Source organism: Neomonachus schauinslandi, chromosome 10 (assembly GCF_002201575.2).
Source record: "Neomonachus schauinslandi chromosome 10, ASM220157v2, whole genome shotgun sequence".
NCBI lineage: Eukaryota > Metazoa > Chordata > Mammalia > Carnivora > Phocidae > Neomonachus > Neomonachus schauinslandi.
The window spans coordinates 8241520-8266749 of record NC_058412.1 but is presented as its reverse complement, the minus strand read 5'-3'; the positions used below and the strand labels follow the sequence as shown (position 1 = coordinate 8266749).

At 34.7% G+C, this 25230-nt stretch overlaps 1 protein-coding gene across 1 annotated transcript in view; it reads left to right on the top strand.

Annotated features, from left to right (window-relative positions):
- The window catches only part of ROCK2 (Rho associated coiled-coil containing protein kinase 2), a 139416-nt gene that overhangs the window by 26419 nt on the left and 87767 nt on the right, over nt 1-25230 (top strand). The gene's annotated exons all lie outside the window — the stretch shown is intronic.

Here is a 25230-nt window from a genome sequence, read left to right as displayed (position 1 = left end):
TTTCTATTTTTTTTTTAAAGATTTTATTTATTTATTTGACAGAGAGAGAGAGCGTGAGAGAGGGAACACAAGCAGGGGGAGTGGGAGAGGGAGAAGCAGGCTTCCTGCGGAGCAGGGAGCCCGATGTGGGACTCGATCCCAGGACCCTGGGATCAGGACCTGAGCCGAGGCAGACGCTTAACGACTGAGCCACCCAGGCGCCCCTCTGTTTCATTTTCTAGTCACATCAAAATGACATGTTCTTTAAAAATATTCTCTTTAGAAATGCTTAGTTTCAAACATTTAAAAAATATTATGACCCCTTCTAAGTAGAACAGAGTTAGTTGCCCATTTTTTGCATACATAATGAAAAATGTTACCTGTCTGTGTTAAAGTCATATTAAAGAAAAAAAGTCTGAGAAGCCTGTATCTATCAGTAAAATCTAACAAATTCTTTCAGTAAAGGTTTTATTTATTCTGTAGTGAAAAGATTTAGTATCTTAGCATTTTTGCGTGTTTTCTCATATGATAGAGTGATCTGTAAAATATATGGGGCAGATATTCTTCTTCTTAGTTTCCTGAATGAAGACACTGAGGTTTGGAAAGGTTAAATAATTTGCTCAAAGAAATGCAGCCAATAAATGGCAGAACTATAAAAGGATCTATACCTTTAGAGTCCTAAGGTAGTGTTCTTTTCTCTTTTTTTTTTTTTTTTTTAAGTATGCTCCACACCCAGCATGGAGCTCAATGTGGGCTTGAACTCAAAACCTTGAGATCAAGACCTGAGCTGGGTCAAGAGTCAGATGCTTGACCGACTGAGCCATCCAGGTGCTCACTTTTCTCATTATTATGCTTATTTCCTAAAGCAAAAACTGGAAGCTCTGTATAAGAAATTGGTAACCATTATTTTTGGACAAGCTGAATAGATAATTTAGAAAAGTAATTAATATAAAATGTTCTAAACATTTAAAAGGATTTCAGATTTTAGAATATCTTTTAAATCTGATTTTTCAACTTATTCTCCCCAAAATATTCTTAAGTTCAGGTTGAGCTTCTCCAAAAGTGAGTTGTGGGGTTTTAATCTTTCTTAATTAATTTTTTAAATGTCTTCAAGTGGAGAGAATAATTAACTATATCATCTACTCTTAGATAAATAAAATAAATAAATAAAATCTTAAAAAAATAAATTGTGATATCTTCAGTTCTTCTCTCATATGTCTGGGTGGATACAAAGGAAATTAGTAATTATGTCTTTTAAAGTAAAGGAGATGATGGAGGCTTCTATCTTTTATTTACATTTGGATAGCAGAATTAGGGCGAGATTGGTGATGATTAAATTACAGTATCTTTATTTGTAAATATTTTTTAAAGATTTTATTTATTTGTCAGAGAGAGAGCACAAGCAGGGGGAGGGCCAGAGGGAGAAGCAGGCTCCCCATCGAGCAGGGAGCCTGATGCGGGGCTCAATCCCAGCACCCTGGGATCATGACCTGAGCCAAGGGCAGACACTTAACTGAGCCACCCAGGTGTCCCTACAGTATCTTTATTTTTAAAAAATTTCTAAAAAAGATATTATTGAAGAAAGAAAGAGCGTGTACGTGGGTGTGCACAGTGGGGAGGTGCCTAGGGAGAGAGAGAATCCACAAGCAGACTCCTCACAGAGCTTAGAGCCCAGCATGGGGCTCTATCTCACCATCCTGAGATCATGACCTGAGCCAAAATCAAGAGTTGGACACGCAGGTACCCCAAGAAAAGATAGTATCTTTTTTTTTTTTTTTTTTTTTTAGATTTTTTTTTTTTTTGGGAGGAAGGGGGAGTACGAGCGGGGGGGGGGGGGTTGGTGCAGAGGGAGAGGGAGAATCAGACAGTCTGTTGAGCAGGGAGCCCAATGTGGGGTTCGATCCCAGGACCCTGAGAGCATGACCTGAGCTGAAGGCAGATGCTTAGCCATCTGAGCCACCCAAGTACCCCCAAAGTACAATATCTTTAAAGACCATTAGTGTTAGTTGTAGATATTGTTTGCTGGACTAAGCTAGGGAGGAAATGGAATGTATAACCCAGGAAAGGGGAAAAGAACTCCACAGTTGTTGGTATCCCATAATGAAAAAACTATCATTTTTTTTTTTAACTTTCTACCGTGTGTAAGATAACGTTTGAAACATAGTCCAGGTACTTGTAAGAAGTCATAGTTTATTTGGGAAGATAAAGTTTACTGTCAAGTGGAAAGTTAAATGATGAATTGAAGAGCAATAAATACAGTATTATAAAAGAGTGCCTTACTTGCTATTTTTAGAGCAGTAGGTTGTGAATACCATGAATTAAGAAAAGGTAGAAGTCACAGGACTTTGGAAATAGTAGAAAAGCATTATGAAGGACCAGGTACTTGATTTGCATGTTGGAAGATGGTAATGATGACAACAAAGATGACAATAAGGATAGCAGCAAACATACCTGTTGTCTCTGGTGGTTGTATATATATTAATCCCTCTGCTTCTCCCTAAAGCCCTTTGAAATAGCTACTGTTATTTTTTATCTTACTGATGAGGAAACTGGGATTCTGCCTTATGTCTCCACATTCTTTGGGTAGGCTACACTGCATCTCATACAGTAGGGTTGTTAATAGATGGTGACAAATAGGGAGGATAGTCTTCTTTTGCCTTAACTGGTACTGTGGAATTTGTGTAGGCCTTTAGAATGGCCTATTTCATTATATCTCTGAATGAAAAATAAGCTCTTATACCCACATAATAGATTTTTTTTTAATAAAAAAGAGAACACCTGTTTTAACCTTTTTGAGTAGAATTTTTTTTTTAACCTGTGTCATTTTCATATTGTTTTAGGGCATTTGAGTAAAACTGTCTAGTGAGAAGAATGTATAACTGACTATTTTGCATTTAACAATTTTCAACAATCCCTTCTTTAAATTTTCCATTTAATTTTCTAAATAATTACACCCGGTACCAAAAATTGTTAAAAACAGTGACATTGGGTTAAAACAAATAACCTTGTATATTTTATAGGACCACCAAAAAAAAAAATACTCTAAACAGATGATTGTAAAGTATTGATGGTATGTGTTAATGGAGGTATTGTTGCAGAACAATGAAATCTAATGAAATACTTAAAATTGTTTGGAATATAAACATGGAATTGTTTCATTATATATGGAATCTTGAAAAGTACCATGCTCTGTCGTCAAAACATCAACTGCTTTAGCTGGGAAACTCCTCCCCCCTATGTATTATGAACATTTTTTTTTTTTTTTTTGGAAAAAAAGATTTTGTCAGCGAGAGAGAGAAATAGAGAGTGAGCACAAGCAGGGAGAGCAGCAGGCAGAGGGAGAAGCGGGCTCCCTGCTGGGCAAGGAGCCCATTGCAGGACTCCATCCCAGGACCCTGGGATCATGACGAGCTGAAGGCAGACACCTAACCAGCTGAGCCACCCAGGCATCCCTATGAATATTTCTTTTGATAACATTTCTTCCTTCATAAAAGTAATAACCATTTAACAAAGACAGTATAGAGACAATATAACAAGTTGTTTAAGGACTCAGGCTCTGGAGTCATATTTGGGTTTATTTTCTTGTCTTTAACTGTGTCATCTTATGAGTTGCTTAACATTTGAACCTATCAGTAAAATGGAGGATAATAATAATACTTCCTTTATAAAGTTGTTAAGTTTAAATGACGTAATCTAAAGCACATAGTGACAGACATGTTGTGAGCCTTCAACAAATGCCAGGTTTATTATTGTGGTAAAAAAAAATGCATAACATATGATTTACCATCTTAACCATTTCTGAGTGTACAGTTTAGTAGTGTTAAGCACATTACATTGTTTTACAACCAAGATCCAGAACTCTTTTCATCTTGTGAAACTCTAAACTCCATACCCATTATGGGGCACCTGGCTGGCTCAGTCGGTGGAATATGGGACTCTTGATCTCAGAGTTGTGAGTTCGAGCCCCACATTGGGCATAGAGATTACTTAAAATCTCAAAAAAATAAACAAAAACAAAAATAAAATAAAACTCCATACCCATTAAAAAACAACTCTTCATTTCCTCTTCCCCCAGCCCCTGGCAACCACCCTTCTACTTTCTGTCTCTATGAATTTGACTACTCTAGGTACCTTATATATGTAGAATTGTATAGTATTTGTCTTATTTGTCAAAAGGCTTATTTCACTTAGCATAATTCCCTCAAGGTTCATCCATCCATATTGCAGCATATGTTAGAATTTCCTTCTTTTTCAAGGCTGGGAAATGTTCCATTGTGTTTATATATGAAATTTTGTTTATCCATTTATTTGTAGATGGACACGGGTTGCTTCCACCTTTTGGCTATCATGAATGATGCTGCTATGAACACAAGTGTACAAATATTGGAGACCCTGCTTTCACTTCTTTTCAGTGTATATCCAGAAGTAGAATTGCTGGATCATATGATAATTCTATTTTTAATATTTTGAGGAACTACCAGACTGTTATCCATAGTGGCTGCACCATTTTACATTTCCATCAGCAGTGCACAAGGATTTCAGTCTCTCCGCATCCTTGCCAATACTTGTTATTTTAAGGTTTTTTTTTTCATAGTGGCCATCATAATAAGTATGAGGTTCTTCTCATTTTTATTTTTCTTCTGCTTATAGGCTTAAATTGTTATTCTTTCTCAGGTTTTTCCTCAGGAAGCTTAAATTATTGAATTTAGATTTTTTTCCCCTAAGTTTGCATTTTTTGTTATAAATTTCTCTTTACTGCTTTTGCTGCCACCCACAAATTTTGATAAGTTGTAATTTCATTTTTATTTAGTGACACCTTAATTTTTGAAAGGTATTTTTGCTGTATATAGTATTCTAGATTGATAGTTTTTGTTTCACTTTTGATACTTTAAATATGTTGCTTCACTATCTTCTGACTTGCATTATTCCTCTGTTCATAGTGTGTTTATTTATTTTTTTTCCTGAATTTCTTTCTCTGACTGGCTTTAATCAGTTTGATATGCCTGTTGTTGTTTTCTTCATGCTTCTTGTTTTTAGCTTTGGTTGAGCCTCTTGATCTGTATAGTTTTAGTTTTTATCAGGTGTAGAGAATTTCTAGCCCTTAATTTCTTTACATGTTTTTTTTTTCTTTTATTTTCTTTTTCTGGTGACTTCTAATTATATACATTAGTTTCCTTCATGTGGGCCCACAACTTACTGTGAGTCTATCTACTTTTTTTGGTTTTCTTTTCCCCTCTGTGTTCCATTATGGATAATTTCTGTTGCTATGTCTTCAAGTTCTGTTGTCTCTTCTTTTGCAATTTCTAGTCTCCTGTTGGTCCCATACAATGTATTTTTCATCTCACACATGATATTTTTTTATCTCTAGATTTTTGGTTTGTGTCCTTTTTTTATGTATCACATCTCTACTTAGCATTTTCCGTGTTTTCTAAATCTCTTATTTATCGTGGTAAAATATATATAACCTGAAGTTTACCATTCTAACCACTTCAGTGACACTGAGTACATTCACAGTATTGTATAACCATCACCACAATCTATTCTTTGTTGCAGTTTTTGTGGCTGTATGTGATTGACCACATGAGTAGTTTTGGCTTTTGGAATGTGAACAAAAGGGGTTTATGAGTAGCATTGAGGAAGAGTCCTTATGGGGAACTTATGTATCCTTTTTTTTTTTGCCATTTCTTTTTAATAACTGGTGTTGGTGCTTGCTGTCCCACATCATGAAGTGGGAGCAGTGTATTCGGGTTGATGGCAACAAAGCTGAGGAGCCTGGATCTCTGATGATTGAGGGAGCTGTTGTATCCACACTTAACTTTTTTTTTTTTTTTTAATGGTACAAATGGCCTTTATTGTTGAATGGGAAGTGAAAGAGAGGAGGGGATATGATAGCTCCAGCTCCTGGGACAGCAACAGATTATATCACTGTCCTTCAAAAGGATCCTTAACTGTTTTAAGGCAGACATAAAGGCACTAAGGGGCATTTTCTGTCACTTGCAGCTGAACCCAAGTCAAGTTGATACTTAAAAATTACCATCACTTCTTTTAATATTGTCAAAGAAATAAGGTTTTTATTTATTTTTATTTAAGATTTTCTTTATTTGAGAGAGAAAAGAGAGTGTGTGAGAGAGAAAGCACAAGCAGGGGGCGCTGCAGAGGGAGAGGGAGAAGCAGGCTCCCCGCTGAGCAGGGAGCCCAATGCAGGGCTTGATCCCAGGACCCTGAGATCATGACCTGAGCCGAAGGCAGATGCTTAACTGACTGAGCCACCCAGATGCCCCAGAAATACGGTTTTTAGAAATGTGTAGCAGAGGGCAACTTGTTTTTTTAATAGATTTTAAAAATTAATAGTTATCCTTCATTAGAATTCCTTTTATGTATGTACTATGTGTTATAGACATTTTATTTTCTTCATGTATTTTTCACAACATTTCTGCAATGTTGTATTATTGTCTTTGTTGATTGATGTGAATGAGGTTTAGAGAAGGAAGTTATATAACTTGGTAGTAGTGATGGAATTCGTATTCTATTTCAAGTCTATCTGACTCCAAATCACGCACTTTTTTCACTAAGTTATGCCTTTTCTAAGGCCTTTTATATTTTATTTCTGAGACCGTTCTGGTTGGTAAATTAATCTCCTAGGAGGTACCCTGTACCAGTGACTAAATTAATTGTTTCAGGTAACTTATTTTTTTTGCTTATTAGTGAAGAATGAGAAGTTAAAATAAACTTTTCTGAATCTGTAAAGTAGAAAACCACCATATACCCTAGACTAGTAGTAATTCAATCTTAAGGTTTATATTGTAGATGATAGTTATTCTGAAGGCTTCATTCAACCTAGCCTTTGTTTAAGTCTTTGAACTATGCTAGTGTCCTTCATCAGTTAAAGGTTTAATTTTAGGTATGGTTAGCTTTAAATTACTGTACTTACGATCTAAGGAAAACAGCTTGAATCTTGTAGTCTATTCTAAGTTTCTTAATCCATTGAGAAATCTTGATGCATTTTTGGTTTTCATTCTCGTCATTTTGTTTTAGCCTACTCTTCTTGGTCTGTAATGACATAATAGCATTCACAGGACAAACACATCACACCCTAGGAGCATAAGAGTGCCAAGAACTACTTGAAATTTATGATCATATAAACATTTACTTCTTAAAGAAATTTAATTTTTGTACTCTGTTATGGCAAAATATTTTTAAAGCCTGGTGTTCCAGAACCTGTTTAACCTGTTACCTTTTAAGTGAGACCAAGACTGACTGCATACCTGAAGAAGAAATTCACTGGTGGAAGAGACAGATGCCAGAACTATTGAGAATAAGTCCTTGTTTGTGTAACCTTTTAGTTTGTTGAGTCTTTCCTTTTTTGAGTACAGGAAATAAAATGCTATGGAAAAATTTGCCATTCCCAGCTGGTCACATGTTCACTGTGCTATAGAATTTTTCTTTCTTTTTTAAAGATTTATTTATTTACTTTTTGAGAGAGAGAGAAAGAGAAGTGTGTGTGAGGGGCAGAGGGAGAGGAGAGAGAGAATTTCAAGCAAACTCCTTGCTGAGCATGGAGCCCATGTGGGGCTCGATCTCAGAATGCTGAGATAATGACCTGGACCAAAACCAAGAGTTGGACACTTAACTGAGCCACACAGGCGCTCCACTGTAGAATTTCTTAGTGCTACATTTATTATTTTATAAATCCAGCATGATTTTTCTCTTTAGTAATTGACAAAGTGTAGATTCAAATTTAACAAAGAAAATAATTAAAACTACTAATACTGTATATACAAATGTATAAATTCTGAATTTTCTTCAGCTGTAAGATTTACTACCCATTTTGTCCCCTTCCATTAACCTCTGTTAATTGGATACATGTTGGAATTTTTTTTTTCTTCTTTTCCTTTCATAGTTCTTACCTACTTTTCCAATTCCTCAAGTTTTAATGCTACCAGTCGAGGGTAGTTTTATTGAGTAGTTCTTTTGTTGTTAAAGTATAGTTGACCTATGATGTTATACTAGTTTTGGGTGTATAACATAGTGATTCAGCAATCCATTCCATACATTATGCAGTGCTTACCATGATGAGTATAGTTACTGTCTGTCACCAAACATAGTTATTACAGTATTATTGACTATATTTTTCCTATGCTATACTTTTTATTCCTGTGACATTTATTTTATAACGAAGTTTGTACCTCTTAATCCCTTTTAAGAGAGCTGTCTTAGAATGTATCTAAAAACACCTCTGGCCAGTGTGGTAGCCATTATCTACATGTGGCTAAATTAATCAAACTAATTAAAATAAGTTCAGTTCCTCAGTTGCCCTAGCCTTATTTCAAGTGTTGGGTAGTCATATGTGGCTAGGGGCTACCATATGGGATAGCACAGATAGAGAACATCTGTTGAGTATATAAAATGCAGCTAATCAGATTGTGACCTGAAGAAAGTACCCAGTGTGATTTTTATTACTTTAGTTATGTCATTTAACTTTAAAAAAATTTTTAAAGATTTATTTATTTTAGAGAGCGAGAGAGAGTTAGTGGAGGGAGGGGCATGAGGAATCTTCAAGCAGACTCCCCGCTGAGCCTGATGCAAGCTCAGTCTAACAACCCATGAGATCATGACCTGAGCTGAAACCAAGAGTCAATCACCCATGTGCCCCAGTTATGTCATTTAATAATGTAATTATTGGTCTTAATTTCTAGCAGAGGTTGTTTAGAAAAGTGATGTCTTTCATTTCTCTCAATCTTTTCTTACCAGTCTACATTTTTAAAAAAGATTTTATTTGAGAGAGAGAGAGAGAGAAAGAGAAGGAACAGGGGGAGGGACAAGAGGGAGAGGGAGAAGCAGACTCCCTGCTGATCAGGCAGCCGGATGTGGGGCTCGATCCCAGGACCCTGGGATCATGACCTAAGCCGAAGGCAGACGCTTAACCAACTGAGCCACCCAGATGCCCCATCAGTCTGCATTTTGATGAAACTTTTTTTGCTATATTTTCAGAGGTCATTATACCGTGTTGTTCAGTTAATAGATAATAGGATTTGCTTCTTGTTTAAATGGCTTGCCAGAAAATATTATGGATATCTTTGTAGATGTTTATTACATTCCTGATTATAGGAATAATATATGGTTACTATAGAAAATTGGAAAATGTAAAGAGTAAAAAAGAAAAACTTATAACCACCCAAAGATAATTACTCCTACTTTTTTTCCCTATTTTTGTAATTTTGCTAATTTAATTTTAATTTTTCAAATCATTGGTAGTGTACCTCATATTCAGTTTTGTCTTTAACATAATAGCATAAGGATTTTCTTATGATATTAACTTTTTTCTTAAACTTTTAAACAAATGTACCACAATATTGAATTAAGTGATCTCCATCATAATTTGCTTAACCATGTGCCTGTTGTTGGACATTGTGTTCTGTGTAATAGTGGTCTCTGTTTTGTAGCACTGATTAAAGGGTATATTGTGTAACTTCTGTAACTTGAATATAATTCTTAAAAATTTTTTTTATCCTTTATAGTATGTATTTGATTTAAGTTTATGTCTTCTAGAGTATAAGCCACTTGAGTTTAAGGATCATGCCTTGATTACCTTAGATTTTTTTGCAATGAAACAGGATATAAATAAGGTTATTTTAGTTATATTTATATTTCCAATTTATAGCACTGTGCTTGGCATATAGTTACTCATTTATGTTTAACAAATTGAATTTATTTATTACTATTTTAAAAAATATTTGTTTAAGTAATCTCTGCACCCAGTGTGGGGCTTGAACTCCTGACCCCAAGATGAAGAGTCACATGGTCTTCTGATTGAGCCAGCCAGGTCCCCCTGACAAGTTGAATTTAGATAAGTGGCTTGTCCCTTTTCATAGATTTTCCTGTAGATGAGAATATGCATGAAATTTTAATGAAAGAATAATTCAATTTTTTGGACACATTCCTTGCTGTTAGGGACAATAGTCTCATTTGTAATTACATTTTTTCTGCCTTTTCCTGCAGCTCCTTTCTTGGAAGAAAGTTTTTGGCTATGCCATTTAAGGAGATTGAATAATTTTTCAAGGAATTCATATTTAAGCATATTTGCCTGGCTTTATCACAGGCCACAATATGGTTTAGCTATTTGAAGAACATCTTTAGTGGCAAACACTAAACAGTGAGTCATGGGTGCTGGGTTACTGGCCAAATTTAATTATGATATAGCCTCCTAACTTTTATAAGTTGATTTCAACGATCTTACGATAAAAGGAACCATGAAAAGCGAAACTAATGATATGTATAGTTACTATTTTGTTATCTGAACTTACTGGATTTGATGACATATAAAATGTCAAAGATATGAGACCTATTTTATGCATGAAATATAGCATGGTATATGTTGAACATTATTTTGGTGCCAGCAAATGTAGTCCTTAACCATTCATATGATATTTTAAATATGCTTAACAGTACTGTGTTTCAGTGAATAATAGTAACTAAAAAGCCAGTATATGCGAAGTCTGAATCAGTTCCTTTATAGAACATGTAGCCAGAACACATAGTCAAAATTGGTATAAAGAGAGCAGCAAATCCAAGGGCATTTGTTGTAATGTTTTTAATTGCTACACTGGACTATGAGGAGAGCATCATATTTATTCTGAAGTGCAAATTATTGACTAAATAGTTTTTCCAGTCCATTATTAATGTCATAATTTGTTTTAGTCTTTCAACAGTATACCCTTTTCATATTTCTATATTAATACATTCTACTTCATTCTTCTTAATAGCTCTACAGTATTCCATTGGATGTATTTTAAATTATCCAGTACCTGTAGTCAAGGGTTTTTGAGTCATTTTAATTACTTACATCTAGGTATCAAAGGATATTCATACAAATACATATTTATATATTTTTGCAGGTAGTAGGACAAAGTTAAAATTTATTTTTGTTATTTCCTCCATTTCAATTAGCGTTACATATATTTACAATAAACAAAATACAAATTTATGATTATAATGAAAAACTTACTTTAAAGAGTTGGTTAACTACTTGGGAAAAAATGTGAGGTTATTTTCTCATGCACTAAAATAAACTCCAAATAGTCAAAGGGGACAAAGGCAAAATGAAAAACCAAAGACAATGGGGCGCTTTGCTGGTTCAGTCAGTAGCATATGCAGCTCCTCATCTCAGGGTCACTCAAACCCCATGTTGGGTGTAAAGCTTACTTTACGAATAATAAAAATTAATAAGAAGAGTTGTTATCTTAAAAAAAACATAAACAAAATGAAGCTGCACACATGCCCATTTGAACTAAACATAATCGATACAAAAGCATCCATAAAGAAAAAAATCATAGTTTTTATTTGCTATAAGTAAATAAAACTAAGAGAAGTTACAAGAAAACTGAGAAAAACCAAATGCCCAAAAAGGTAGAAGGTGCACTAATATTCTTAATTAAAGAGCTTACATAAATTGACCATACAACCTTAAATATCAATAGAAAAATGTTTTAAAGGATTTAGTTTACTAAAGGGCATGGTTGTATCTAATCTGTCTATTGAATTTTTTTTAAGTTGTAGTTGACATGTAGTGCTACATTAATTTCAGGGGTACAGCATAGTGATTTGACAAATTTACACGGTAGACTATGCTCACCATAAGTGTAGCTACCATCTGTGATCATACAAGGCTCTTACGGTACCATTAGCTATATTCCTCATGCTATACCTTTCATTCATGTGAATTACTTATTCCATAACTGGAAGTGTACACTTCCCACTCCCCTTCACCCCTTTCTGTTGAATTCTTAATTTTTACTCATTTTGTTTTTTTAAGTTTTAGAATTTTCATTTGATTATTTGATAAAATTTCAGGTTCTCTGCTGAAATTCTCCCCTCTTATCTTGAACATATTAATAGCAATGATCTTGAGGTTTGCGTTAAATTTCTGAATTTCCTGTGGGTCTGATTTTTAATAAAAAATTTCTGGTGGGCACATTGGTGGCTCAGTGGGTTAAGCTTCTGACTCTTGATTTCAACTCAGGTCATGATCTCAGGGTCGTGGGATTGAGCCCTGAGACGGGCTCCATATTGAGCATAGAGTCTGCTTGTCCCTTTCCCTCTGCTCCTCTCCCTGCTTGCACTCTCTCTCTCAAATAAAATCTTTAAAAAAAATTTCTCTTGGTTTTATGGTATTTTAGTTTTATCTTCTCATATGACTGCTAATGTTTGATTGACTGGTGGACATTGTATATGAAAAAATGCTTAGATAATTAGGTAATGTTATCTTCAGAGAGTATTTATGTTTTCTGTTAGTTAGGGTTGAGACAGACCACCTTAATCTATTTAATCAGATTGAAGAGATTTGAGGCAGATTTTCAATCTTTTGAGGGTTGGTCTATTTCTGCCTTGTTTTTGTTTTTTTATTCCTGGGGTGTAGCACTTTAGTGCACTTAGTTAAAAGCCTGGACTTTTTCTTTGTGAGTCCAAAACTCTCATTTCTGTCTTCCCAATTTCATGAGAGTTCTGGAAGCTTTCTTCAGTTTCTCAACTTCTGAGCTGCAGCATTGTAGTCTACTTTAGATTCACATCCTTGACCCCACTCCCCATCCCCTTTTGATCTCAGTGGTAGGATTGGCTTGTAACAAATTAATCTTATCATTGGTGGAGGTAGAAATCTCCCTGTTATGTTGTCCACACATTACTTGTTTCTTTTTAAAGTGTTTCAGTACTTGGATGGGAGGGGTCTGATATATAACAATTACTGTCATTCTGAATTCAGACCCAGTTGAAAATTGGAGGAATACGTTAGATAGAGATCTGAATGTCTTATGTATTATTGATAAAATCTAGGATACAGGCTGAGATATGGGACAGAATGGGCTCATTGTCCTGAATAGATTTGGACTCTTCCAACAGATAGGTCTCTCTCACAGAGGTGGAGTCTTCCTTGCTGTGTTTATCAAAAGAATGAGAGTAGATGAGAATTAGTTTATAATTTGTAGGGATCAAGATTCTAGAAAATTAATTTAGTGTAACTTAAAATAATTGTAAGTAGGAGTTGTGATCACTTAGTGTCTGTTATATACAACCTATGATTCTTCCTTCAATAGATCTTATATTTTTATAAATTACGGCTTTAGAGCATGGATTTATAGTTAAGTTGTTGTGCATGCCAGGATAGAAAATATTGCTTTGTAGTCTCAAGAATAATTATAAAGTAGAGTATTTTGTGGTGATCATACTTTCAATATGATGACCTTTATATGATCTGGCTGTCTTTTAAATTTGGAATTTTTCTGAGTCAGTGACTTGTTGCCCTCAGAATTCTCTTAGTATTGCATATACCACAATGATGTTGGCAGTATCTTTTATGAAGTCTGAACCATATGACTAAGCAAGCACAATAAGCACAGGAATCTCTCACAACTGCTTGACTTTTAATCCCCAACTCCCACTTTTAACCTTTTTGAAGAAATTGGTAAGTTAAAACTTTATAGTAACAGCTAAACTCATATGTAGGATTTCCTGAGGGTTGCAGTAACACTAATAACACTAGTATAGTCAAGCTACTTCCTTCCCTTGAAAAAACAAATTCACCAAATTTTGGGATCAGATTACTGTAACATGGACTAAGTAAGAAGGAGAAATAAAAGATACCAATACTTGTTACAGGGAGATTTGCCAGGAAAAGAAAGTATAGGTCATCTTAGTCTGACTTATTTTGAATTAGTTCAGCCCATTCATACAATATCTCAAAGAAAAAGTTTTGACATAGCTTTTCTATTAAATGATTGGTTTTATATTTAGAATGTTAAACTACATTTTTGTGCTTTATATTCTTTTATTTTTGCGATTTTAGTTTTTGGTGGGTTGCAGGGCAGATAACCAAAATAGGTTTCCAGATCTAGAACTCTAATTTATAATACTATTTCTGTTGGAAATTAGAATTTGTTTTATAAATTTGGATTTCATTGACCATCAAAGAACCAGTTTGGTTATGAGATAGATGGGGGTCATGTGTGTAACTCAATTAATGATTATCAAACCATGCCTTATGATACATGTATGTGTGTGTATACACAGATGCACATACATAGTTTGTGTTTCATTTTTCGGAGTATTGGGTTAAATTCAGATATGTTTGTTATTTAGGGGTTTCGTTAAGATAATGGCTGTCTTTGGTGATTGGTATGCAAGAAAGGAAGGTCATCTGTATTACTTGGTGGCATAGGAGAAAACATTTATAAAATGAGATATTAGTGATTTGACCACTTCAGGTGTAAAAAAAAAAAAGATCATTTTGCAGATTTTTGGATTATACTTTTTTTTCCTAAATACAAATCATTTGGTACGTTTCATAATACTGTAAACTAATTGAGATCATTGTGGTTGGTTTAATTATAGTCTTGGTAGTTTTTCAAGGAAATGTGGTAATAAAATCAGAGACCTCAGGTATATTATGTCCCTTGGTTTGCATCACTGATTTTATTTGAATATGAGTTTCCTGTCTTCCCCCCGCCCCCTGGGGAAAACTTGCTTTCTCTGTGTATTTATCTATAGTTTCAGTCAAGTTCGATACAGTTAATTCTTGTCTGTCAGTATTTAGAGTGTTTATACTGTATTTTCCACACGCAGTTGGTAAATACGTTGTCTTAGCTGGCTGCGGTAGTATAACTTTGCCTTCTGATGGAAATAGGTTTGCTCACTGAGTAGAGCAGGGACATTAGCTCATTCATTTATGCTGCAGACATATTTGTTGAAATGATACCCCAGAGCTATCAGATTAACACTAGAGGTCCTTTTACCTGCTTCCGTATTCCCTTGCTGTGATTGAGAAAGTGAATTTATTTTGTAATTGTGTTTTAAGTTCTTTGTGTTCCAAGGACTTTGTGTATGTTCAGTCTAATAAATATATATTTAACAACTACCATGTGCCATGTCCTGGATTAGGCCCTGGGAATGTTGCAGTGAACAAAACAAAAATTCTCTGCTATCAGTTTACATTTTAACGGGGAGCCAGATGATAATTAATTGTATATAAGATAGTGATTTATCGCAAGGAGAAAAAAAGTAAGACAAGGAGGAAGGTATGAATATATAGGGTGTTGATAGTTGAGATACTGAAGTTTCTTTGAAAACTTAAGACCTGGTGGAAGTAGGGGAGTTAGCCATGCAGATACATGGATGTGTTCGTTTTAGGCAGAAATAGCAAATCCAAAGGCCTTGGATCAGGAACATGGCTTGGTGTGACTTTTTAAAAAAACTCATTATTTGGAAACAATTTCCAACTTAAGAAACGTTTTCGAAACTTCTGTATATATTTTGCTGAGAGCCCTCATTCAAGTTTTGTTAATTGCCCAAATAATGTTCTTTAGACCAAAAGGGTCTAATCCGGGATCATGCATTGCATCCAGCTCTCATGTTTCTTTAATCATCAGTTTGGAACAGTTACTCAGTCTTTCTTGATTTTCATGCTGTTTACAGTTTTGAAGGTTATAAGCCACTCATTTTGTAGAATATCCCTCAGTTTGGGTGTCTAATGTTTTCTGATGATTAGACCCAAGATATGTATTTTTGGCTGCAATTTCACAGAAGTGATGTTGTGTTCCTAATGAATCCTATTTTGTGGCATACAGTTTATCCTATTAGGTAGTGTTAGATTACTTGAGTAAAGATGATGTCTACCAAGTTTCTAGTTACTTCCCCCTCCCTTTGTAATTAGTAAGTAGTTGTGGGGGGATACTCCAGGACTGTGAAAATCATCTTTCTGTTCCTACTTTCACCCATTAGTTTTAGAATCCATTGATGTTTTTCACCTAAATTAATTTTTACTGTGAAGATTGCCAAATAGTGATATTCTGATTTAATATTTCTTCTACATTTTTTAGTTGGCATTTTAAGAGAAGAAGGAGAATTACTTCATATAAATTTATTTATATCAGGAATTCTTTTTTATTCAATGGGTTATATGCCATTACTATCATTATTTATTTTAATACTCATTGTTCTGCATTTACCGCTGGGAGCCCTTTCAGAGGCTTGTTATGTCCTTTTGATGTGTTCTCATCAATCTTTGTGTACTTCTTTACATTTTTAAGACTTTTATCTTGAAATAATTATAAATTCACAGGAAGTTACAAAAATAACACAGAATGGTCCTTTGTACCCTTTACCCAGTTTCCCCCAATGTTTATATCTTACATAACTACAGTACATTATCAAACTTAGGTTATTGGCATTGATATGATGCATATGTATAATTTTATGTCATTTTATCACCTGTACATCTCCCTACTTTTGCCACAAGATGTTACAGGCTCATGTTATAAAATTTTCCTGCTGTAGTTCTGGAATCAGCCATTTCTCTAAGGAGCCTTAATTCCTTTTAGAGGAGAGTAGTATTTCAGAACCATGTTCTCATTGCTGTTGGAGTATCTCTGTACTCAGACTCTTTCAGTGGACATATGAAGGAAGCATAGGTATGTGTGTGTACACTTACATCTACATCTGTATTTCTTTATCTTTACTGAAAACTATGTATTTACCTTGATAGCTCCAATTCCATCCCAACACCATGTGTTCATTCTAGTTTTCTTTTTTTCTCATATTTGTACCTCTTCTCCCAGTAGCAAAAGCTGATTCCTGTTATCATATAGTTCATAATTTGCTCAGTTCCTCCATATGTTGCCAGCTCCCCATCCCAGAAGACTTTGTTACTGCTCAGATGTTCCTTCTCGTGAAGGCCCTGGCTGCTCCAGAGCTACCTTCCTATCCCATCCCCACTTCTTGTATAGGGCCTCTGTTGTGATTTTAAAACCTTAAGAAGGGCAGTGTGGCTGGAGCAGATAATGAGGGAATGAGACATACAGATTTAAATTACGAGAAGATTGACCACTCAGGAGTAGAATGGAGATGGAGTAGAGTAGAGGGTGATTAAAGGCAGGGAAGCTAGTTAGTAGGTAAGAAATGAGAATCTGAGCAAACATGGGGAAAGGAGTGAAGGAACAACTGTGAGACAAGAATAGTTGCAGTACAGATGGAGCGACGTTGTGTAAGGGACAAGGAAAGGATTTCTGAACCTGACTTCCTAGGATAGCACTGCTTAGCAGATACCAGATACCAGTAGGTAAGATATGAATGAGAAAATGACTAAGTTTTGGACATGTTGATACTAAGATGCTAGCTAAATATTTATTTACACAACAGTTTTGGGAGAATATATTCTGTGCTTGGAATGTAAAAAACAAAAATTTTTACCCTTAAGGAAGGTAATAAGAAATTCTTACAGTTAAGGAGTTTGTGATCTCCAAACTTAATTTTGAATCCCATCAGTAAAAGATATATTCTCAAATAGATGTATCTTTATAATTTGTACATGTGTATCATTATATTAAAATGTAACATACATTATAAAATACACATAAAAGTCTACAAATAGTATTTTTTGAGGTATTCATTTTATAGTGGTAGAACTTTTCTTACACAAAAATGCTTAATTGCTTTTTAAAGTTTTGGCTTAACATTGTGTTACAGTGATTTAAAGATCAGGTTGGACGTTCAGTTTATCTTGCTACTGGGTTTTTTTTTTTTTTAAAGATTTTATTTATTTATTTGAGAGAGAGAGAATGAGAGACAGAGAGCAGGAGAGGGAGGAAGGTCAGAGGGAGAAGCAGACTCCCTGCCGAGCAGGGAGCCCGATGCGGGACTCGATCCAGGGACTCCAGGATCATGACCTGAGCCGAAGGCAGTCGCTTAACCAACTGAGCCACCCAGGCGCCCCTTGCTACTGGGTTTTAAGGACTTTCATAATTTTGGGGGTTTTGTTTGTTTTGTTTTTTTTAATTTCACAAAGATGTATGGATACAAGTGGACATATCAGTGGCTGCAGTTACTAAATTATAATACTCATTTTCCAGTTCTGTGGAAGTCAAATAAATAAAATCTAAAAAAAGAAAAAAGAAAAGTTCATTGTGACAGGATAGCCAGAAAACTTTTGTTTGAAACTTTTTATGAAATTTTGTATGGTCGTTCTTCATGTCACTACAAAGAATTGAAAAAATTCTATTATACTTTAACAGCCTTACTTCTATAAATTTTACAGGGTTGATGACATGTTGTACTACTTTGCCCTCATGAGGATTTAATTTCTTAGTTGTAAAAACTTGTTCTGTGAATGATGCAGTGAATGAGTTTCGTTTGTAGTATGACACTTGTAGTTCCAGGAGCAGTTTTATATTTCAGTTAAAGTTATCAGTGGTTACTATTACAAAGGTTTTTTTTTAATATTGTTTTCATTAAAGAAGTAATTTACTATTGAGAATATATTTTATTTTCTTCAGTTCTTTTTTTTTTTTTTTTTAGGATTTTATTTATTTGACAGACACAGCGAGAGAGGGAACACAAGCAGGGGGAGTGGGAGAGGGAGAAGCAGGCTTCCCGCTGAGCAGGGAGCCCGATGTGGGGCTTGATCCCAGGACCCTGGGATCATGACCTTAGCTAAAGGCAGATGCTTAACAACTGAGCCACCCAGGTGCCCCTTCTTCAGTTATTTCTTCATTGTAACAGTATCCAACCATTTTTAAACTGATCAGATTAGAAAAAGTATGTACTTTCTTCCAACTCTGTAGTAAACCCTCTCTTACTGTATAATTTATTTGTTATTCATTTCTTCAGCTTTTCAATTATTTTTTTCTGTGTGTCTTCTGAAGATAGCGGCCATTAAGGCGCTTTAGTTTTTTGCCATATTGTTTTCATATATTTTAGCCATTTAAAAAAACCTTAGTAAGAAGAACCAGTGTTTTTTCCAGTGGCCTCTGAATGTTTAAAAATATACATATATCTCTTTTTTTATATTAAAGAACTGTTAACAAAACAAACTGAAGCACAAAAGAGGCTTCCAAAAATTTATCTTTAAGTTTAATGAAAATTAGTAAAATGCTGGGTAGAACTCAGGCTTGAAACATTATGCAAAGAATTACAGAAACTTGTTTTCATATTCCTGTTGTTTAGGTTTTAAATATCTTTCTAATTGTGGTGGCTTTGGCTTTGTTCAGTCACAGACATGAAATACGAATTCCTGAAAAGCTTTGTGTTCTGGAAAAATCATGTACCATAACTAACAAGGCTTAGGAGAAAAAATCGGGTAGGATCAGACTGTGCAGAACCTACACAGCTTGCAGCCAGAACACTAGCAAAAGCAGTAACAGCTCTAATAAAAATATCAACACAGTTAAATCTTGGCATTTGTACTCAGCATCGCAGACATTTGAATTTCTGCAGCTTTAAATCTTGAGGCTTGTGCTGTTTTCTTTGAGATTTATAGGCCCACGAAGGCCTTTACTTCCACAGCCTTCTTTATCAGTTTTTTTTTTTTTTTTTTTTTTAAACAAAGGAAAATGTCTTCTCGGCTTTTTCATCTGCACTTGTAGATAGCTTAATGTCATAAACAGTGTAGGGATCTTTGAAGCTACTATTCATATTGTAGGAAGGCATTTTGGCATGATTTTTGGCTTTTGCCTTAATGTTGTCTTATATTTCGAAGGCTTTCTTTTTAATTTGAAAAAGCTTGCCCACCATTTAAAAATATTAACAAGTCGGGGGGCGCATGGGTGGTTCAGTGGGTTAAGCAGCCTGCTCTTGATTTCAGCTCAGGTAATGATCTCAGGGTCCTGCGATCCAGCCCTGGGTCAGGCTCCACACTCAGAGAGGAGTCTGCTTCAGGATTCTTTCTCTCCCACTGCCGGTCACCCCGCTCGCTTGTGCTCTCTCTAGCTCTCTAAAAAATAAATCTTTAAAAAAATATTAACAAGCTAGAAAAAATAATGTATTTTAATTAATATTCTAATCATTCCCTTCTATCCCAGTTGCATATGAGATAATTATTATAGAAATTAAGATTATAGGGCGCCTGGGTGGCTCAGTCGGTTAAGCGACTGCCTTCGGCTCAGGGCATGATCCTGGAGTCCCGGGATCGAGTCCCGCATTGGGCTCCCTGCTCAGTGGAGAGTCTGCTTCTCCCTCTGACCCTCCTCCCTCTCATGCTCTCTGTCTCTCATTCTCTCTCTCGCAAATAAATAAAATCTTAAAAAAAAAAATTTAAGATTATAGTAGAAATTTGTACATTATTAAATTCATAATGGGCTTCATGTAATTTTTAATTTAAGGGGGGGTGATATGGTTAGCCGTTGTTTTTAGCCTTTAATAATTTGGTCCATAAGAGCTTATATAAGGAGTAGGCGAAGGGTTAACACTGCCATTTTCTTTTTGTTTGTACTATTTGCATTTTAGTGTTATCTTAAATCTGTGAATATATATATTACATTCATTTTTCAGATAGCTTTATTGAGGAATAATAGATAATAAATTGTACAAATTAAAATATTACAGTTTGGTAAACTGACGTATGTCTGCATCCCAAAATGGAATGTCTTAAATCTCCTTGGTAATCTTTCTACTAGAGAATTTTTAAAAAAATTTAGTAGGTAATATCTACTCATGATAAGGTAAGGTACATGCAAACTGTAGTATGTCATACGTCAGTGAAAGCTAACAAGAGTGGGATGTTACTGAAAACTCCTATATTAAACTTAAAAATTTTTAAAGTTAAATGAGCAAAATTGTAATACTTTCTTCCTGCACCTTAGTGGATCATCTTATATACTCCCATTGAGAACATAGACCCAACTTGGGAGATTTCTGAGGTCTGTTAGGTATCTGGTGGGTACTTGGAAATATGGTACTGGGTCCCAGTGTAGACGTAGATAGTATTATTAACCATAGAAGTTGATTCTCAAAATAAAGTTCAGATATGTGTGTGTTTCATTACCTTTTCCCTTTGAATATAGGAGAAATTATGGTGATTTGTGAGTTCTACTTAAGGATGATTTAGGTTCAGTGTTTCAGGTAATTTTTTTTTTTAAACCAGAGTTATTAATGTGTATCTAAATTGAATGACAAGAAATTCTTACTCCTACCTGAGGTGCTGTTATTGCCAGAAATTGAGCATTATGTAGAGGAGTGATATATGAAATGATAATTGATAATGAGCCTTTAGAAACTCTAGATTTGCCTATGTTGTTTTCACTTCGTTTTAGCAATGAGACCGGCTCTCTGCCAAATAATAATATATGGACTACCAAAAGGTAAAACAGACCAAAAAATAGTGTATTAGATTTTCTTATGAAGACTTGCTCATCTTCTTTATTTATAGGGAGGTGTAGATACAATGGACAAAAGAGTTATGGGACAGATACTTAATATTAAAAGTTTAAGCATTTTTTCTAATATTAAATTTCCAATTATTAAATTTTTTTTCTAGTTACTAAAAAATCCCCTCAGATGTGTAGAAGAAACATTGCTTCCTGGGTGAGGATGAAATATACCTTTCTTCTGTAGTTTCTATTGAGAAGAATATTTTAGTTTTTCAGTAAAAGTAGGTGGGCACTGAGTCTGCAAAGTTACAGATATAGTTAGAAGGGAAAAAGAGCATGTCCCTTAAAAACAACCAACCACCAACTTTTTTTGCTGAAGCTTTCTTTCACTGTTTTCTAGTAGTAGTTGCATGGGTAGCAGCAATAGCTGCTTCTGGTTAGGACATCTGCGTCTCTTATGTTACCTAAATGGCTCTGTCCAAAAACATTTTTCCGTTATCTACACTCCTTTTTCAGTTTGATTTTTATGAGAATTAAATGAGAAAGTGACTTTCCTTGGCACAAATTAGGTGCTCAGTATATGTTGGTTTCCTAATGTGATTTATGGGTATATATTTTTGCCCTCTGATTTTCAGGAGAGCTTGGTATTTGGTTTGTCTTCAGAAGTTCATTGTTTAGATTTGATTAATAATTGACTAGAAAACTGAGGATATTATGTCTCGGTATAAATGTGATACTGGAATATTTCCAGCGATTGCTTTTTTGTGGGATATAAAAAGAAAGATTTAAATGTCTATAGTTTTAAAAAATAGAAAATGTGATATCATGATGGAGTTATAAAAACTATAGTAACATATCAAAATCTAATAAGAGGCAAGGATAGTTTTGTGTTTTATTTAAATTCCATCTCATTCACTTGGCAGTTCAGTTGTCTACTTCTTATCTATAATTGCTGAGGTGGTTTTAAGAGTTATAAGAAACAATTTTTTTCACCTGGAAGATGTGATATAGAGTATAACATTTTATGACTCCACGTTAGCCCTCCTGTCCCAGCACTTCAGACACAAATACGAATTTAAAAGTGGAGGATAAGTCTCTATAATAGAAAGCCTTGATTGAAATTTTGCAAACTTGAGGAGGAGTTTCTTACTCATTTTTATCTAATGATGTGATCAGCACCTGAGTCAGGATGGAGGGGGGTTCTGGAGTATAGGGTAAAGTTCATCAGCCCCACACCCCTCATTCATGTTTTTCATGATGTTTCTACTACTTTTCTGTATAAAATTTTAAACAGAGTTTTAAGGAAATCACATTTGCTTTTTAATTACCTAATTTATATTTGAACATCATTAAATAGTAAGAAATGGGATATATCAAATATGTTTCTGTTGGGAATTTTAATTACAGTTTTGTTCTCAAAAGAGCTCAGTGTCCTTCACATGGCCAACCTAGTTAAAGGTGGTAATAGCCACAAAAATGTAAAATACTTAGCAGTAGATTTAGCAAGAAATAGAAATAGAATATATACAAATAATACTTTACTGGAGGAAATAGAGAATTTAAGTTGATGGAGAGACCTACCTCGCTTTCTGGATGGGAAGTCAGTTCTTCCCAAATTAATCTGTTTATCCCTATAAAAAATCCCAACTCAAGTTTTGGGCAGAAGCAACATTTATTTGAATTCCAGAGAGCTTTCAGGGAGAAAAAGACCATATGATTTGTAGGAGGCAGAGAACAGTAAAAAGTTTTGGAATTTAAAATAGGATGTGTTTTCAGTAGAGATATGGAGAGCTATAGATAATATTTTTTTGAAGTCTGAATTTATTAAAGTGTGTTCTGTAGTACCTTGTATTTTGAACATTTAGTGAACATTTAGATTTTACTATGTTTTATTATGAGTTACAAAATGTACTACAGAAAGTGTTAGAATTTAGGGGAAGAAAAAAATAAAACCCATAACTCCATCATGATATCACATTTTCTATATTCACTTTGTTTGATTTCCATTCAAAATTTTTCATATGCATAGTCCCGTAAGTAGAATTATCATAATTCAGTTTTCTATTTTGTGCTTTTCTTTTAACATTAATATATGTTTTTAAAGATCTTACTCATTCGTCAGAGAGAGAGAGAGAGCGCAAGCAGCAGGAGCGGCAGGCAGAGGGAGAAGCAGACTCCCTGCTGAGCAAGGAGCCCAGTGTGGGACTCGATCCCAGCACCTGGGATCATGACCTGAGCCAAAGGCAGACACTTAACCAGCTGAACCACCCAAGCGCCCCTTAACATTAATATTTTGTATTACTTTCTATGTAGTCTTTATAACCATCATTTTTAATGATTGCTTAATATAGCTGTAACAAGCCTTAGTAAAATCTTAGTTTTTCTTTTCCAGATTTTTAGGTTGCTTTGAATTTCTCGCTATTATAAATAATGTTGCTCCTAACACTTATGTGTTGTAGGTAATCTTTCCCAGATTTTAATTGGCTGAAATAAAATTTCAAGCTGTGTAAAGTTGAAATAAGATTGAAAACTACTTGGGGATAAAAAGAGTTTGTTAAATCGATTACCATATAAGTGCATTCATGACAAAAATAGGTATAGTGACTAGTACTTTTCAGACTTAACCTTTGTTTCATTTGGCTTCATAAACTATACTTGGTTAGTTGTCAGACTAGCCCTGTGTTTTAGATACTGTATTATACAGATGTTGAAAATGAAATTTAAAGAAGTAAAAGAGTTACGCATTAAATTAGTAATGGAACTGTTTTTGGTTCTGTTGGAATCAAAGATGTGCTGATAGGTTAGATGTTAAAGTCAAATACAAAACACTTTTAAGTCTACATCTTTTGAATTATGTAATCCCTAAATGCAAAGTATGTATTTATGTGGTATTGAAAATGATGGAAATAATAATAACTAACATTCATTGAGACATTGCTCCATCTTATGGATAGGGTCTGTTTGGAGATGAAGTTTTAACTTCGAAACTTGTGGGAATGATCTTCTATATTTAGATTCTTGGTGGGTGGAAATCAAATGGGCAAACTTCTAGTTATAAAATGAAAGAGATGGTTCTGTTGGTTTAATTAACTAAACAATTGACTGGAAACAGGTTTGGAGGACCGTTCTTTGTCTCTGAGTGAAATGTGACCAAGTTGTTTTACCTTCTAGTAAAGTACTAGTTAACAAAACTTTATATTTTACCTTCAAAATTTGAAAAATGCTGGAATAGCTCTATTGTTAGAGTGACTTGTCTCTCTCTCTCGACAAAAATCCACAGATATAATAAATGTTGCTTTGTGGTGTTGGCCACTATCATATCCAACATCCCTATTTACTGTTATTATTATTATTACTATTGGTAGTAATGTCAGTATTTTCTTTGTATAATTGTTACCCTGAATGAACAGGGGTTTTTTAGGGGTGGGGGGGGAGAGTCCCAAAGTCTATATATGATACTTAATTTTGTGAGTTACAGATATGCAAAATATTTTTTAAGTCTGATTTGTTTACAGTCAGTATTAGAATAGCAACTCTGACTTTTTAAAAATTTTATTTTATTATGTTAATCACCATACATTACATCATTAGTTTTTGATGTAGTGTCCCATGATTCATTGTTTGCGTATAACACCCCGTGCTCCATTCAATACATGCCCTCTTTAATATCCATCACCAGACTAACCCATCCCCCCACCCCCCTCCCCTCTAGAACCCTCAGTTTGTTTCTCAGAGTCCATCGTCTCTCATGGTTCGTTTCCCCCTCCAGTTCCCCCGTCTTCATTTTTCCCTTCCTACTATCTTCTTCTTTTTTTTTTTTTTTTTAAACATATAAGGTATTATTTGTTTCAGAGGTACAGGTCTGTGATTGATCAGTCTTACACAATTCACAGCACTCACCATAGCACATACCCTCCCCAATGGCTATCACCCAGCCACCCCATCCCTCCCACCCCCACCACTCCAGCAACACTCAGTTTGTTTCCTGAGATTAGGAATTCCTCATATGATACATGTCTTTCTCTGATTGACTTATTTTGCTTATCATAATACCCTCTAGTTCCATCCACGTCCATTGCAAATGGCAAGATTTCGGTGTTTTTTTTTTTTTTTTTTTTTTTTT